General features: G+C 39.9%; 1 pseudogene; it reads right to left on the reverse strand.

The window, feature by feature from the left end:
* Nucleotides 1–13,325: 13,325 nt before the first annotated feature.
* Nucleotides 13,326–13,917, reverse strand: LOC115892873 (annotated as a pseudogene).
* Between the last annotated feature and the right edge of the window lie 4,315 nt (nt 13,918–18,232).

Consider the following 18,232-nt stretch of genomic DNA (forward strand, 5'->3'; position numbering starts at 1 on the left):
GGTGTGATGATGCAGGCCTTGGAAAATGTAGGGAAAGTGCCTACAAAGAGTGGAGTAGACTGATTATTGCTGATCTGCATTACCACCTGCAGAAGGACCTTGAGAAATTGAAGACTTCATTCAGCCATTAGCAAACAGTGAATGGTTAAGTAAACCAGGATTCCTTGGTGAGTGCTTACAAGGCCTTTATCTTCTTGGATAGAAGGCAGAATCATTGCCCAAATATGTGGGCTGAAGGCCTTGTAGTTACAGTGGCAAAGCTCTACAGATGTTGGAATGCTTAGCCAATGCATGTCTATTTTGTAGAGGTCAGACCCTTTGTGAGGTAAATCTGGGATCCTGAAAAATGATACAGGAACATCTCCATGGATGCTCAAGATTGCCTCTGCCATGCTCCCAGCCACAGACCATCTGAGTGTGTAGAAATGGCCCATCCTTCCTTATGAATAGCATTTCCACCATTCATTACCACAGAACCTTCACAATTAAGGCCAGCTTAATGCACATGTGCCCTACATAGCTGTACACAACCCCTGTCCAGCACAGGGAAGATACATGCAATATGCCTATCCTTTTGTAAATGGTATTTGTGATGCCCTTCAACTTCCGTAACTTTCCTCATACTCATTTTGAGTTTCACTGCACATTGTGGGTTCACCAGAATTCTGTGCTTCTCTTCCATATTGAACACATTTACATCTGAGTAATCAGGGACACTGACAGCCCCAAGAGACACCACTGTCCATTTGGACCCAGAATTTGATTTGAATTCAGAAGACAACATCTTAGCATAAACAGCCAAGGAACCTGGTCAACGCATTTCCTGCTCAAGTTCCTTTTGAGCAGGAAAATGATCACACAGATGGGATTCGAAACAAGGCAACTCATAGCTACTTTTTCCCTGTTTCGTACTCAACATGAAGTTAGTGCACTGCTAGAATGTGCATATGGAGAAGTGAAGTAAAACAGTTGAATTAGAGATTAGACACAGCGGTTCATGCCTATAATCCCAACACTTTCTGATGCCAAGTTGAGTGGATCACTTGAGTGCAGGAGTTCAAGACCAGCCTGGCCAAAGTGGCAAAAATCCCATCTCTACAAAAAACTAGCCAGGTGTGGTGGCACATGCCTGTAGTCCAAGCTACTTGGGAGGCTCAGATGGGAGGATCACCTGAGGCTGGGAGGTTGAGGCTGCAGTAAACTGTGACCACACCACTGCACTCAAGTCTGGGCAACAGAGTGAGACCTTGTCTAAAACAAAAACAAAAACAAAAAAAAAAGGTTGAATTAGTTTCTGCAACATTTCTAACATTCTAAAAAAAAAAAAACACACATCCTAATAGGAGCAACAAAGTAGAAACTGTGTCATTTCACTGATTGTGCTGATTAAATGGGCAATGCACAATATAATGATGAACAGGAAAGGTCGACAAATACATATGCACACACACACACACACACACATATAATATAATTATATAAATACATAATTATATTTGGGATTACACCTGTAATCCCAGCACTTTGGGAGGCCGAGGCAAGTGGATCACAAGGTCAGGAGATTGAGACCATCCTGGCTAACACGGTGAAACCCAGTCTCTACTAAAAATACAAAAAAATTAGCGGGGTGTGGTGGCGGGTGCCTGTAGTCCCAGCTACTCGGGAGGCTGAGGCAGGAGAATGGTGTGAACCTGGGAGGTGGAGCTTGCAGTGAGCCGAGATCGCGCCACTGCACTCCAGCCTGGGTGACACAGTGAGACTCCATCTCAAAAAAAAAAAAAAAAATTGCCAAGAACTACCCAGCATGTATCAGCAGAAAGTTGAGTCCCTAATATGACAGTATTCCTCAAGAAAATAAACTATTTACCTGGGGACAAACTGACTACATCAGCCACCTGCCAGCCTCTAAAAAACAGTGATTCAACCTCACAGGGATAAATACCTGGATTTATTCCAAACATGGATTTGCCTTTCTAGTTCTGAAAGGCTCAGCCAGCACTATTATTCATGCCTGATCCAAAGACATGAAATACCAAGTAATATAACATCCAACCCAGGAGATTCACTTCATAGCAAAAATGCTATCAGAGTGTAAGAGTAGATAACAACTCTAAATATATATGTATCCAACAACAGAGCACTCAGATACATAAAGCAAATACTCACTATAAAAAATAAAGATTCCAAGACAATAACTATTGAGAACTTCACTCCACTGTCAGCATTGGATCATCTAAACAGAAAAATCAACAAACATTGGATTTAAACTGCACTTAAGACCAAATGGACCTAACAGATATTTCAGAATCTTTTATCCAACAGCTGTAGAACACACATTCTTTTCATCAGCACATGGAACATTCTCCAGGGTAAACCTAATACATTAGGCCACAAAACAAGTCTCAACATTTTTTTTTTTTTAAGACAGGGTCTCGCTCTGTCATCCAGGCAGGAGTGCAGTGCTGTTATCATAGCTCACTGCAGCCTTGAACTCTTGAGCTCAAATGATCCCCTCTTCAGCCTCCCAAGTAACAAGGACTACAGGTGCACACCACAATGCCTAGTTAATTTTCAACGTTTTGTAGAGACAGTGTCTCACTATGTTGCCCAGTCTTGTCTCAAACTCCGGGCCTCAAACAATCCTCCCACTTGAGGAGCTTCAGATTCCCAAAACACTAGGATTACAGGCGTGAGCCACCAAGCCAGGCCTCAACAAATTTTTAAAAATTGAGGCCTGTAATCCCAGAACTTTGGGACGCTGAGGCAGGCAGATCACAAGGTCAGGAGTTCAAGACCGTCCTGGCTAATATGGTGAAACCCCGTCTCTAGTAAAAATACAAAAAATTAGCTGGGTGTGGTGGTGGGCACCTGCAGTCCCAGCTACTCAGGAGGCTGAGGCAGGAGAATGGCGTGAACCCAGGAGGTGGAGCTTGCAGTGAGCCAAGATCCGCCACTGCACTCCAGCCTGGGCGATAGAGTGAGACTCCGTCTCAAAAAAAAAAAAAAAAAAAAAATTTAAATCACATCTAGTATCTTCTCAGACAACAATGGAATAAAACTACGTATCAATAACAAGAGGAACTTTAGAAACTACAAATACATGAAATTAACATATTCCTGAATGATGGTCAATGAAGAAATTAAGAAGGAAATAAAAACATTTCTTCAAGTAAAAAATGTTGGAAACACACATCTCAAAACCTATGGGATACAACAAAAGCATTGCCATGAGGGAAATTTGTAACAATTAATAACTAGAGTCAAAAAGCAGAAAGACTTCAAATAACCTAATGAGACACCTCAAGGAAAGAAAAACCAAACCCCAAATTAATAAAAGGAAGACATAATAAAGATCAGAGCAGAATAAAACAAAATAGAGACAAAATCTACAAGGAAACAATCACAGGGAAAGTTGTGTGTTTTTTTTTGTTGTTGTTATTTTTTTTTAAGATAAAGAAAATCAATAAACCAGTAGCCAGACTAACCAACAATACAAAGAGGAAGCTCAAATAAATAAAATTAGAAATGAAAAAGAAAACATTACAACTGATTCCACAAAAATGCAAAGGATCATTAGAGACTCTTATGAGCAACTACACACTAACAAAGTGGAAAGCCTAGAGGAAACGAATAAATTCCTAGATGCATTTTATATAACAAGATTGAATCATAAAGAAATACAGGCTATTCTAGACACAGTGGCTCCACTAGGTGATATGTTCTCTTAGCAGCTACCAGGGATCCCATCACCCACATTGGAGCTCCGGGGCCAGGCTTCACTTCTTCAGGCAGCACCAGATACTCTGAGACCTTCTAACAGTACCGGGTGAATGAGTTGGAGTCATCTTTCAAGGCTTGCTTAGCTTCTCTGGTGAGTCAGGACTATGTCAATGGCATTGATCAGGAAAACATTTAAACTGGTGTGGATCAGTATATCTAGGAGTTTCTGGATATTGCAACACAGGCAGAATGTTATCCTACAGAAAACGATTTGTCCAGACACCAGAGCAAGTTACCAAAGAGGATGTCTCAGAACTAAGGAATGAATTACAACAGAAACACACACTGTCCAGAAGCATTTGACAAAGCTGAGGCACTGGCAACAGACGCTGAAGGGCATCAAATGTGCAGCACAGAACACCAGCCAGCAGCCCTCAGGGCTCCTCCGTGTACCTCAAGCAGGCATCTGCCAACATCCCTGCACCCCAGAAGCTGACCTGAGCACAAAGGTCAAGGCCATCAGCCCAAGATTGGGCTGGTGTCTGAGGCCGCCCTGCGCAGTTTGCCACAAATCCCTTCTTGTGAACTTGGGATTTTGAATGCAGGAGTTAGTTTTATGCTCCCACCTAAATTTTTTTCACTATTTTTATAAGCTGTTAATGTCTTAAGTACTTCATAAAATGCCCAGAGCTTGAGTAAACTAAATTCTTTTTCTCTTTAGCACAGTTAAGACTGTTAGTGTGGTGACACTTATAGATTCTGTGTTTTTATGTTTGTATGACTTTTCATTTTTTTGTGTGTATTTCCTATTATTTGATCTGAGGGAAAAAAATTGCAATAGCCTGAGAATCAGGGGATTAGGATTTTGGTTGTAGGCCTTTATGATAATTACCCTTCAGTGGTAGTATAGAAAAATATGTAAATTTGCTGTGTTTCAAGACTTCAGAATACTTCAGAAGAGGAATCTAATGCAACAATGTTTGTAATGCTTCCAAAGCTCTTAGAATGGGGATTTTTTGTGTGAATAGGTCAGAATAGGATTAAGGTTTCCTGGGTTAGGGTAGTCACATTACAGTAGGATCCTTAGGTTGATGCTGACTTTTATTCAGGGTAAGGTTATATTTTGTGTGGTGTTTGTTTACTTTTTATAGGGAGGGACATAGTAGGATCAGTGATATGCTAAATTTTGTCATGTTCTGCAATAAGGAATCCATTTAAGTAATGGGGCAGACCCTGTCCTCAGTAACATGGCAGTTGGGGCATAGGTGAAGTATGAGAGGCTAAAGCTTGCTCTGATTATCTTTTTTTGTTTTCAGTTTTGTTTGCTTATATTGTTTTTATTTTACATTTTGGGAAGAGAGAGATTTTCCATTAAGGAAGATTTTTGCTGTGGATTTGATTCCAAGGGACTGGGGTCTCAGGATGGAGGTGGGCTTGCGGGTGCGATCCTTGGCTACTTAACCTCCACCAAGAGCATGCGGCGCCTCTGCCTTTGGGAAGATATTTTGCTCTCTCGTTCGTTCCACAGGCCACCTCAGCTACTCTGTTGAATTGCTGTTAAGAAATACTCACAAGCATTGTTTCCAGCTCTCATTGCGTGAGGTTTTCCCGTGTTTTATGCAGTCTTTTATTAGATTACATCTTTTTACTCAGAACAAATGCTTCACTGTCATCTGAGCAGGGAGTACTCCTGTGGCTCAGTGTTTTGGCTCACTTTGTTTTCTCCAGCCTTGAAGGTCCCTCCCACACACACTGACATCCATTCATATCTTGATCTGACCTAGATGCCACCCAGTCCCTAAAGCCTCCCAGCACCTTTTCTGCTGCATCCCTAGGGCACAGGACTTTTATCTCTTCTGTTGTCCTTGTTAGGTTCTCCCTTGTGGGTTAGTCATTTGTATCTGTCTCCCTGCCCATCACTAATTGTACACCCATAAGTATTAGACATTATTCCCCTTGAATATACCAGGACCATATGTTATTTATCCTTATAAATGATACCTATTACTCTGTTTTGTCTGTGTATATACAGTGTCTGGCATTGAACCTGTGATTAATTGCCTGAGACCAATGAATCCCCTCTATTAGAATGTATAGTTTAAACAAAACTTTTAAAACCCACATTATATTACCTCAAGGTTGTTAGCCTAGTCATCTAATGGTGATTCAAAACTCTGATTAGCAGCTTTAGATTTCTTTTTTTATTTTTGAGACGGAGTCTTGCTCTGTCGTCCAGGCTGGAGTGCGGTGGCCGGATCTCAGCTCACTGCAAGCTCCGCCTCCCGGGTTCACGCCATTCTCCTGCCTCAGCCACCAGAGTAGCTGGGACTACAGGCGCCCGCCACCTCGCCCGGCTAGTTTTTTGTATTTTTAGTAGAGACGGGGTTTCACCGTGTTAGCCAGGATGGTCTCGATCTCCTGACCTCGTGATCTGCCCGTCTCGGCCTCCCAAAGTGCTGGGATTACAGGCTTGAGCCACCGCGCCTGGCTGCTTTAGATTTCTTGATTAAAGACCTAAATAAACTAAGTTTTAGGCATTCTTTTTTTTTTTTTTTTTTTTTTTTTTTGAGACGGAGTCTTACTCTGTTGCCCAGGCTGGAGTGCAGTGGCGCGATCTCGGCTCATTGCAACCTCCGCCCCTCCAGGTTTAAGCAATTCTCTGCCTCAGCCTCCAGAGTAGCTGGGATTACAGGCACATGCCACCACGCCCGGCTAATTTTTTGTATTTTTAGTAGAGACGGGGTTTCACCATCTTGGCCAGGCTGATCTTGAAATCCTGACCTTGTGATCCACCCGACTTGGCCTCCCAAAGTGCTGGGATTACAGGCACGAGCCACCGCACTCGGCCTTTCTTTTTTTTTTTTTTTTTTTTTGAGACAGAGTCTCACATGGTTGCCAGGGCTGGAGTGCAATGATGCCATCTTGGCTCATTGCAATCTCAGCCTCCCAGGTTCAAGCAATTCTGCCTTAACCTCCTGAGTATCTGGGATTACAGGTGCCTGCCACCATGCCCAGCTAATTTTTTTTTTTTTTTTTTTTTTTTGTATTTTTTAGTAGAGATGGGGTTTCACTGTGTTGGCCAGGCTGGTCTCAAACTCCTGACCTCGTGATCTGCCCATCTCAGCCTTCCAAAGTGTTGGGATTACAGGCCTGAGCCATCGCGCCCGGCCAGTTTTAGGCATTCTTTAAAAGGGGTTTTTAGTGAAAAGATTGGAAACTATTCTATTTAGTGCTCAGTGAAAATATTTTGAATTAATGTATATACCAGTTATTGCCATTTCCCTATTTAATTCAGAAGTTTTTTTAAATAAATAGCAATTTTTCAATCTTGAAAAAAAAAAAGGAATACAAAACCTGAACAGACTAATAATAAGTAACGAGATTGAATCCATAATAAAAAGTCTCCAAGAGTGAAAAATCTAGGACCAGATGGCATTGCTGCTACATTCAACTTCAAAAGAACAACTAACATTAATTCTCAAATTATTCCAAAAACATGAAGAGGCAGGAATTATTTCAAACTTAATCTATGAGACCAGCATTACTCTGATACCAAGGAAACAACAGCCAAAAAGTCCCTTATGAACATACAGTAAAAATCTTCAGGAGTACTAGCAAACTGAACCTACCAACACATCAAAAAGATACCATGATCAATGGGCTCTACCTCGGGGATGCAAAAGAGGTTGAACATATGCAAATCAATAAATGTGATATATCACATCAACAGACTGAAAAACAAAAACTATGATCCTCTCAATAGATGCAGGAAAAGCATTTGATAAAAGTTAACATCCCGTCCTGATAAAAACTGTCAACAAATTAGGCATAGAAAAAATATACCTCAACATAATATAGGCCACATATTACAAACCCACAGCTAACATCATAATGAATAGGGGAAAGCTGAAAGTCTTTCCTCTGAGAACTGAAACATGAATCAAATGCCTACTTTCACCTCTCTTATTAACATAGTAGTGGAAGTCTTAGAATCAGGCAAGATAAAGAAATAGGCATCCAAATTGGAAAACAGAAAGGCAAATTATCCCTCTTTACAGACAAGATGATCTTAAATATAGAACATTCTAAAGACTTTACCAAAAAGAATAAACAAATTCAATAAAATGACCAAAAAAAAAGGCAAGATGTGGAGAAAAGGCAATTCTTATACACTGCTGCTGGGAATGTAAATTAGTACAGCCATTATGGAAAATGATACGGAGGTTCTTTTTAAAACTACAAATCGAACTGCCATACAATGAAGCAATCCTACAACTTGGTATTTATCCAAAGGAAAAGAAATCAGGTGGGGTGTGGTGGCTCATGCCTATAATCCCAGCACTTTGGGAGGCTGAGGCTGGTGGAACAATTGAGGTCAAGAGTTCGAGACCAGCCTGGCCAACATGGTGAAACCATGTCTCTACTAAAAATACAAAAATTAGCCAGATGTGGTGACGCACACCTGTAATCCCAGCTACTTGGGAGGCTGAGGCAGGAAAATCATTTGAACCTGGGAGGCGGAGGTTGCAGTGAGCTAAGATCATGCCACTGCACTCTAGCCTGAGTGACAGAGCAAGACTCCTTCTCAAGAAAAAAAAAAGAAATCAGTATACCAAAGAAATACATGCACCCTAATGTTTATTGTAGCAGCACTGTTCACAATAGCCAAAACATGGAATCAACCTAAGTATCCATCAGTGGATGAATGAATAAAATATCCTATATATACACAGTGGAATATTATTCAGCCATAAAAACATAATGAAATCCTGTTATTCTACACCAAAATGGATGGAACTGGAGGTCATTATGTTAAGTGAAATAAGCCAGGGACAGAAACACAAGCATCACATATTCTTACTCATATGCGGGAGACAAGAAAGTTGATCTCATGGAGGTAGAAAGTAAAATGATGGTTACCAGAGGTTGGGAACAGGGCAGGCCTAGGGGAATGAAAAGTCATTGGTTAAGGCATAGGAACATAGAGTTAGATGGAAGAAATATGTTCTAGTGTTTGATAGCACAGTAGGTTGGCTATAGTTAACACCAATATATTGTATATGTCATAATAGCTAAAAAAGAAGATTTGAAATGTTCCCAACACAAAAACAGTAAACGTTTGAGGTGATGGATGGACTAAGTACTCTGATTTAATCATTTCATATTGTATGTATACATTCAAATATCACATGTACTTCATAAATATGTATCGTTATTATGTATCAATAAAACTTTTAAAGGAAACTATTATGCTAAACAAAGAACCAGACATAAAATACCTCAAATTGTATGAGTTTACTTATTAAATTTCCAGAAAGGCAAATCTTAAAAATAGAAAGTATATTAGTTGTTGCCTAGGGGTGGGAAGGTCAGATGAAGAATGACTACAAAGTGAACTTTTGGGAGTGAAGGAAGTGCTCTAAACTAAATTATGATGATCACTGCACAACTGTATGAACTGAAACTCATCAAACTGAATACTTTCCATGGTTAAATTTCAAAGTATGTGAATTATACCTCAATAAAATGTTATTTTTAAAAAAGGATTAGGCCAGGCGCAGTGGCTCACGCCTGTAATCCCAGCACTTTGGGATGCCAATGCAGGCGAATCACTTGAGCTCAGGAGTTCAAGACCAGCCTGGTCAACATGACAAAACCCTATCTCTACTAAAAATACAAAAATTAGCTGGGCATAGTGGTGCACGCCTATAGTTCTAGCTACTTGGGAGGCTGAGGTATGAGAATCGCTTGAACCTGGAAGGTGGAGGTTGCAGTGAGCCAAAATGGTGACACTGCACTCCAGCATGGGTGACAAAGCGAGACCCTGTCTCAAATAAATAAGTTAATTAATTTAATTTTAAAGGATTATACTCCATGACCAAGTGGGACTTATTCCTGGAATGCAAGGATAATTGAATATACAAAAATCAATCAATGCAATATACTACATTAACAAATTGAAGGGAGAAAACCACATAAACATTTCCATTGATGCAAGAAAATTATTTACAAAATTCAACACCTCTTTATGATTAAAAAAAATTCAACAAACTAGGAATAAAAGGAAACTATGTCATGGGAAGGTAGTTTCTATAAAGGAAACATAATAAAGGCCATATATAAAAACCCACAGCTAACATCATTCTTAATGGTGAAAGACGGAAGTTTTTCCTCTAAGAGCAGGAACAAGGCAGGAATGTTCACTTTTATCACTTCTATTCAACATAGTAATGGAATTTCTAGCCAGAGCAATTAGGCAAGAAAAAGAAAAGGTATCCAATTTTGAAAGGAAGAAAAATCATCTCTGTTTGTAATTATGATGTTATATGTAGAAGATTCTACACAAAAAAAAAACTGTTAGAACTAATAAATAAATTCAACAAAGTTGCAAAATACAAATATAAAAAAAAGAGGTGGCCAGGTGCAGTGGCTCACGCCTGTAATCCCAGCACTTTGGGACGCCGAGGTGGGTGGATCACAAGGTCAGGAGATCGAGACTATCCTGGCTAACATGGTGAAACCCTGTCTCTACTAAAAATACAAAAAATTATCCAGGTGTAGTGGCGGGTGCCTGTAGTCCCAGCTACTCGGGAGGCTGAGCCAGGAGAATGGCGTGAACCCAGGAGGTGGAGCTTGCAGTGAGCCAAGATTGCACCACTGCACTCTGCACTCCAGCCTGGGTGACAGAGTGGGGTGACAGAGTGAGACTCCGTCTCAAAAAAAAAAAAAAAGAGGTGACCTTGAATTGGTCAACCTAAGTCTTCAGTGTCTGAATAGAGCTGGAAATAGAAATTATGTTCTCATCTAAAAAATTTAAAAATTATATAGTTCAGGCACCAAATTCTGGCAATTCCCAATCTAATTTGCATTATCTATGCAAAGACATCTAAACAGATTGTGACTGAATAATTTAAATAACCAGAGTCACAAATTAGTATTTCCCTACTTCATTCCTATCCCAAGGAAATACCCTCACCATGGCAAAACTTTCTCCAATAAATCTGCCCTGATGATGAAATTCATTTGCCTCCACAAACTGATCAAATATTTATCTAGACACACACACACACACACCTCCCACCCCACCCCCACTTCTCTCTCTCTCATTCACTCACAATTTGGCTTACACTTTTTAAGCTATTTTATTTTTTTGAGACAGGGACTTGCTCTGTCACCCAGGCTGGAGTACAGTGGTGCAATCATGGCTCACTGCAGCCTTGACCTCCTAAACTCAGGTGATCCTCCCTCCTCAGCCTCCCAAGTAGCTGGGACTACAGGCACATGCCACCATGCCTGGCTAATTTTTGCATTTTTTGTAGAGATGAGGGTCTCCCTATGTTGCCCAGGCTGGTCTCAAACTCCTGGGCTCAAGTGATCCTCCCACTTCAGCCTCCAAAAGTGTTAGGATTACAGGCATGACCACTGTGCTATAAGAGAAAATTTTACTATTTTTAATTGATTTAAAAAAATATCTAAGACGTAGCCTTTACATTTATTTCGATTTTTTTTAAAATTGCAGGCTGGATGCAGTAGCTCATGCCTGTAATCCCAGCTGAGGCAGGAGGATTGTTTGAGCCTAGGAATTCAAGACCAGCCTGGGCAACATAGCAAAACCTCATCTCTACAAAAAAAATATAAAAATTAGCTGGGTGTGGTGGTGCATGCCTGTAGTCCCAGCTACTTGGGAGGCTGAAGTGGGAGGGTCGCCTGAGCCCAAGAGGCTGAGCTTGCAGTCAGCCAAGATGGTGCCACTGTCCTCCAGCCTGGGCAACAGAGTGAGACCCTGTTTCAAAAAAAATTATATTAAAACACACAACAAAATTTACCAACTTGGTCATTTTTAAGCATATATTTTAGTATCATTAAATATATTCACAATGTTGTGGAACAGATCCCCAGAACTTTTGCATCATGCAAAATGGAATCTCTATAGCCATTAAACAACTCTCCATTTTTCCCCTTCCCTCCACTTCTGTTTCTATGAATTTTTCTACTTTAGATTACTCATGTGAAATCAGTCATTTTGTACCTGGCTTCTTTCACTTAGTACTCAAGATTCATCCATGTTGGAGCATGAGACAGGATTACCTTCCTTTTTAAGTCTGTATAATATTCCATTGTGTATATATTATGGGCCTTCCATATCCATGGGTTCTGTGTCTGTGGATTTAACCAAACTCAGATTTAAAATATTCAAAAATATGTTAAATTTCACAAAGTTCCAAAAAGCAAAACTTGAATTTTCCCTGAGTCAAATACTAAGTCAAATCCACACCAATAAAGTTACATGTAGGCACTGTACTAGGTATTATAAGTAACCTAGGAATCTAGGTATTATAAGTAACCTAGGATTCAAAGCAGTGGTTCCAAGCCCCAGGCCGTGGATGGGTACCAGTTCTTAACCTGTTGGAACCAGGCCACAGAGCAGGAGATGAACAAAGAAGCCAGCAAGTATTACCGCCTGAGCCTCACCTCCAGTCACATCAGCAGTGGCATTAGATTCTCATAGGAACATGAACCCTATTCTGAACTGCCCATGCAAGGGATCTAGGCTGCACACTCCTTATGAGAATCAGACTAATTCCTGATGATCTAAGGTGGCACAGTTTCATCCGAAAACCATCCCCCTGACCCTGTCTGTGGAAAAATTGTCTTCCACAAAACCGGTCCCTGGTGCCAAACAGTTAGGGACCGCTGTTACAGTATATGGGAAAATGTGCCTAGATTATATGCAAATACTATGCCACACTATATAAGGGACTGGAGCATTTGTGGATTTTGGTATCTGCAGAATATCCTGGAATTAATCCCCTACAGATACTGAGGGAAAAGTGTGTCACATTTTGCTTATCCATTCATCTGTTGATAGACACTTGGGTTGCTTCTATCTCTTAGCTGTTCTGAAGAGTGCTGCTATAACATGGGTGTGTAAACATCCCTTCGATACCCCGCTTTCAATTATTTTGGGTATATACCCAGAAGTGGGATTGTTGGATCATATGGCAGTTTTAATTATTTGAGGAATTTCCATATTGCTTTCCAAAGCAGTGGCACCATTTACAATCCCCAAAAAGGTGCACGGGGTTGTAATATGTTCACGTCCTCACCAACACTTGTTATTTTCTGTTTTTCTTATAGTAGCCATCCTAATAGGTATGAGGTGGTATCCCAACAGAATTTTGGCTTGCATGTCTTTAATGATCAGTGATGGTGAGCATCTTTACATATGCTTCTGGGCCATTTGTATATCATCTTTGATGAAATGTCTATTCAAGTCCTTTGCTATTTTTAATGTTATTTGTTGTTGAGTTGTAATTCTTTTTTTTAATTATTATTACATTTATTGATACTGAATATTTATTATCTGTTATGTACCAAGCAAAATGGACACACTATCAGGAGATAAAACCTATATCTTATATGTAAGATGAAACTTATATTTATTGATTGAATTATTGAATATTTTTTGAGTATTTGCTATATACCAGGCAAAAGGCACAGAAACAAATTATCTGTTCACAGTTACTTTTAACTCTTTCAGCAATGCCTGAGTCCTCTTTATAAAAACTTCATTCTGCTAAGTTAGCAACCATTCATTTTTTTGGTTACTCTTCATGTATAGTTTTCTCAAGTGTCCGTTCAAATATACTGCATAATGGTGTAGACCATTTAATATTCCAAACGTAATCTGAAAGACTAGAGGAATCACCATTAATTTCATTTGTGTTTGACAAAGCATCATCCAATGGAGTAAAACCCTTCCTTTTGGTAGCAGTGGAACGGTATGATACTTGGTTGCCAGACGTCCATTTTTAGTAAACCCCAAAGAACTGGCGTAGAAAACACCACAAACTATGCCAATCGGTGAGCTTCTGAAAACACAATTTTCCTTGCTTATATTATCTTGAAGCAGCGTCTGAACAGGAAGTTTGAGAATATTCCAGAGAAACCAGTTGTTGTTCCAAATGATGCCGTTTGATATATACTTGGTGTCATTTCTTTTCTAAGGTAGTCAAAATTTTTTTCTATGATTTCTATGATCACTGGTCTTCTGAGTTTTGCATCTTCTAGAGAAGGACTGGGTTGACTATGCCTAGATGCTGTCATCTTGACATCCTTGGGCGCTTCCTCAGTTCCCACCCGCACCACACCTGAATCCCTCAGCTTAGCCCCAGCCTCACACCCGAACACCACCATTTTGGTGGTTCACGAGAGTTGTAATTATTTATACATTCTGCACATAAACCCCTTATCAGATATATGATTTGTAAATATTTTCTCCTACACTGTATGTTGCCTTTTCACTTTATAAATTATATTCTTTGATACACAGTGGTTTTATTTATTTATTTATTTATTTATTTATTATTTTTTGAGACAACCTCACTCTGTTGCCCAGACTGGAGTACAGTGGTGCAATCTCGGCTCACTGCAACCTCCGCCTCCCAGGTTCAAGCATTTCTCCTGCCTCAGCCTTCTGAGTAGCTGGGATTACAGGCATGTGCCACCATGTCCAGATAATTTTTTGTATTTTTAGTAGAGACAGGGTTTCACCATGTTGGCCAGGCTGGTCTTGAACTCCTGACCTCAGGTGATCTACCTCAAGTGATTACAGGCGTGAGCCACCATATCCGGTGATACACAGTTTTAAAGTTTGATTTAGTGGTCTTTAAATTTTTGAATGCTTTACAGGAGACCTAAAACTGCCATACTACATGAGAACTCAAATGGTAAGTACTTAAATAAATATTAATTCTGGAACATTAGATTCTAAATGGGAGGCATGCAACAGATAGAACTGGAAAGTTCCCTGAAAGGACAGGAGAGCAGACTGCACCCTCTGGTTCACCCTCCCAAGGCTCAGTGCTTCCCTCTCTGTCCCAGGCCCACTGCAGAATCTCTCAAAATAGACATATCCTGGACAACCCACCAGACTTGTCACTAACAAATGTATGCAGGATTGGGAATGACTCCAAAAGCAAAAGCATTAATAGTAGGGTCATTGAGTCCCATAAGCCTTAACGCTTTGACTAGTTTCCAGTCTGTACCTAGAAAGCTTGGTACCAGTGCCTTACCTTTCATGTTTTTGGATAATTCCAGATGTTTCCAAACAAAAAGAGTGCCCAGATCACCATACTGTTCTTCCCATACTCCCATGAGAAAAATATACTTATAAGGTTGAAAGGAAATTACAAGAGAGTGGCCAGGTACAGTGGCTTATTATGCTTGTAATCCCAGCACTTTGGCAGTTCAAGGTAGGAGGATCACTTGAGCTCAGGAGTTTGACACCAGCCTAGGCAACATCGTGAAACCCTGTCTCTCCAAAAAAAAAAAAAAAAAAAAAATTAGTCAAGTGTAGTGGTATGTACCTGTAGTCCCAGCTACTCAGGAGGTTGAGGTGGGAAGATTTCTTGAGCCTGGGAGGTCAAGGCTGCAGTGAGCCGAGATTGCACCAGTGCACTCCAGCTTGAGTAACACAGTGAGATCCTGTGTCAAAAAAAAAAAAAAAAAAAAAAAAAAAAGAGAAAGAGAAAGAAAATTACTAGAAAGTAATCATAACATCTGTTACAATGTGGATGAACCTTGAACACATTATGCTTAGGGAAAAGAGACAGACACCAAAGGTCACATATTGTATGATTCCATTTAAAACATTCAGAGTAAGTAAATCCACATGGATGAAAAGAACACTGGTAGTTGTCCGGGGCTAGGAGGAGGGAGAAATAAGAAGGAGCTGCTTAACAGGTAGGTAGAGAGCTGTATTTTGACATGGAATTGTTTGGAACTAGATGGAAGTGATAGTTGAGAAACACTGTGAATCTACCAACTGCCACTGAGTCGTTCTCTTTACAGTGCTTAGTTTCATATTATATAAATCTGACTTCAATAAAGAAAGAAATCAGTCAATCAGTGTATAGAACAGTGAATGTCAAATCCCATGATTAAGGCAGAGACTCATTGGCCCCATGATTAAATGGCTTCCTCTCCATTCACTCCCAAGCCTGCATTTGTCAGTGGGAATCTGAGCAGGGTCTGACCCACACCCTCTGCAGCAACCAGCTCAGAAAGGCAAACCAGAAACTGCTGTAGCAACCAACCCACACCAGTCAGGATATGGCAGTGATGCAGCTTCTCTAATTTGTGCCCTAGCTTCGAACTCAGAACCAAGCAGAGAAAGCCAAATGTACTACCATAACCAGTCATATGAGATGCCTCAATGCTTATTAGACACTTCCAGTGTCCCATGTCAATAGCCTGCAGTCAACAGCACATCTGACGCCTTCCCTTTTGTTCACTACAAAGCTTTCCCACTTTGTCAAAAGTGGCTAACTCTCTTGCTTTAGCAGGCACTTTCTAAGTAGGACCTGATTGTTCCCATTTGAGTTGTCTTTATTTCCACACAGCTGTCAAGACATTACCAGGGATTTTCACATTTCGGTGACCTTCAGTGATAATTACATCTACCATCGTACACCACAGTACACAGACACTCTCTCCTAAACAAAATGCTTTCTTTAACAATGAGTGAACATCCTATGTACAAATGATGAAGTGAAAACACAGTGCCATTCAGATCTTTACTGATATTTAAACAAACTATAGAGGAAAATTCCAAATAAACAATACAGACACAAAAAAGTAAGTGCTGGTTGAAACTACCGAGAAGTGACCTGCAGTTTAGTGAATCAAAGGCTTTCCTTATTCTTTAAACATTTTTTAATAACAGGCATGTCCTTCCTAGAGAAGCACATACTTTTCTCCTAATTTTATTCTTACCAAAGATTATATTGTATTTCTTTACAATTACATACTCTCCTCCACACCTGTGTTTATGTCTTACTTTTGGTTTTCTTTTTCTTTTTCTCTTTTTTTAAGAGACGGGGACTTGCTATGTTGCCCAGGCTGTTCCAAGTGATCCTCCTGCCTTGGCCTCCCAAAGTGCTAGAATTACAGGTGTAAGCCACCATGCCCAGCCATTTTTGTTTCTTATGTTATTTTATAACTATTCTTGCCAAATATTTTTCTATTTTCATTTTCATCAAATAACTAGCTTTCTGTTTCCTTGATCACGAATTCACTTCTCTTCTTTGTTTTGTAGTTTGTTAACCTGCATTTTTATGTTTACTTATTTTCTTGGTAACTTCTTTGAGCTATTTTATTGTTTTCCCTTTCTTTCTTTCTTTCTTTTTTTTTTTTTTTTTTTTCCTTTTTTTTTGGTCTTGCTCTGTCACCTAGGCTGGAATGCAATGGTGTGATCACAACTCATTGCAGCCTCGAACTTATGGGCTCTAATGATCCTTTCCTGCCTCAACCTCCCAAGTAGCTGGGACTACAAGCAAGCACCACCACGCTTGGCTAATTTTTGTACTTTTTGTAGAGACAGGGTCTCACTGTATTGCCCAAGCTGGTCTTGAACTCCTTGCCCCACGTGATCTTCCCACTTCAGGCTCCCATAATGCTGGAATTACAGGTATGAACCACCATGCTTGGTCTTTTGGTCCTTTTCCAGCTTCTTATATTTGTATTAAACTCATTTATTTGCTTCTTCTTGTTTCTATCAAAACACCTTTAAGTTTCTAAACTATACGCTGAATGTCATTTCCTTTCTTTATGCTGCAATTTTTACTTTTACTTCTTCTTTAAGACTCCAATGTATGTTTTCAATGTCCAAATGGATAAATTTTTTGTTATCTTTCATTTTTAAATTTCTGCATTATGGTCAATGTCATTTGGAAAACATTACTTCTGCCTTTTCAAATTTATAGTTTATTTTTGAAACCAAGTGCCTGATAAGGTCTTCTGAATTGTCATGTTTTAGAGTAAACTGTATTAAAAGGAAAGTGTGTGTATATATATACACATACACAGAAATCAACTGTTCATATTTCATCTCATTTTAATTTTTCTATTGTTTCATACTCTTTAATATTGTCTCATTTTTATTTTAAAACATATACTAAATTATATATGTAAAGAAAACATACAAAATATACTTTTTTTTACTATTTATATTACACTTATAAATAGATGTGTTTAAAAACACATGACAAGAAGTTCCACGTTGGCTTCAATCCCCACCACAGAAAACCAAAACCAAATATGCACCTCCAAAATCCTCACCAGCAACAACGCAGAGCTCAGGTACAAGGGCGAGACTGTTCCCAGGGCCACAGAGAAGGGGAAAAACTTCAAGAAAAGGACAGGAGAATTAGACTTTCATATCCATGATGCCCCTCCCCCTGTTACACCTGGCACCAGTCTCCCCACAGCTCATGGTTTCTACAATGAAAAAGTGAAATTGAGGTGGTCAACCACTCCTCCAACTTTTGGATTCCCAGGCAGGAGACCTCTCCATGCTTTAACCCATGGGTAGCATTGTGACTGCCTGAACGGAGGACTAACCCTAAGGACAGGCAGAAACAAACAGGGTAGGCAGGACTACCATCCCCAGCCTCAGAAACTGCTTTGTAACTCAGCCAAAGGAGATGCCAAATCAGGGTGTCTGTTCACC

Source organism: Rhinopithecus roxellana, chromosome 13 (assembly GCF_007565055.1).
Source record: "Rhinopithecus roxellana isolate Shanxi Qingling chromosome 13, ASM756505v1, whole genome shotgun sequence".
NCBI lineage: Eukaryota > Metazoa > Chordata > Mammalia > Primates > Cercopithecidae > Rhinopithecus > Rhinopithecus roxellana.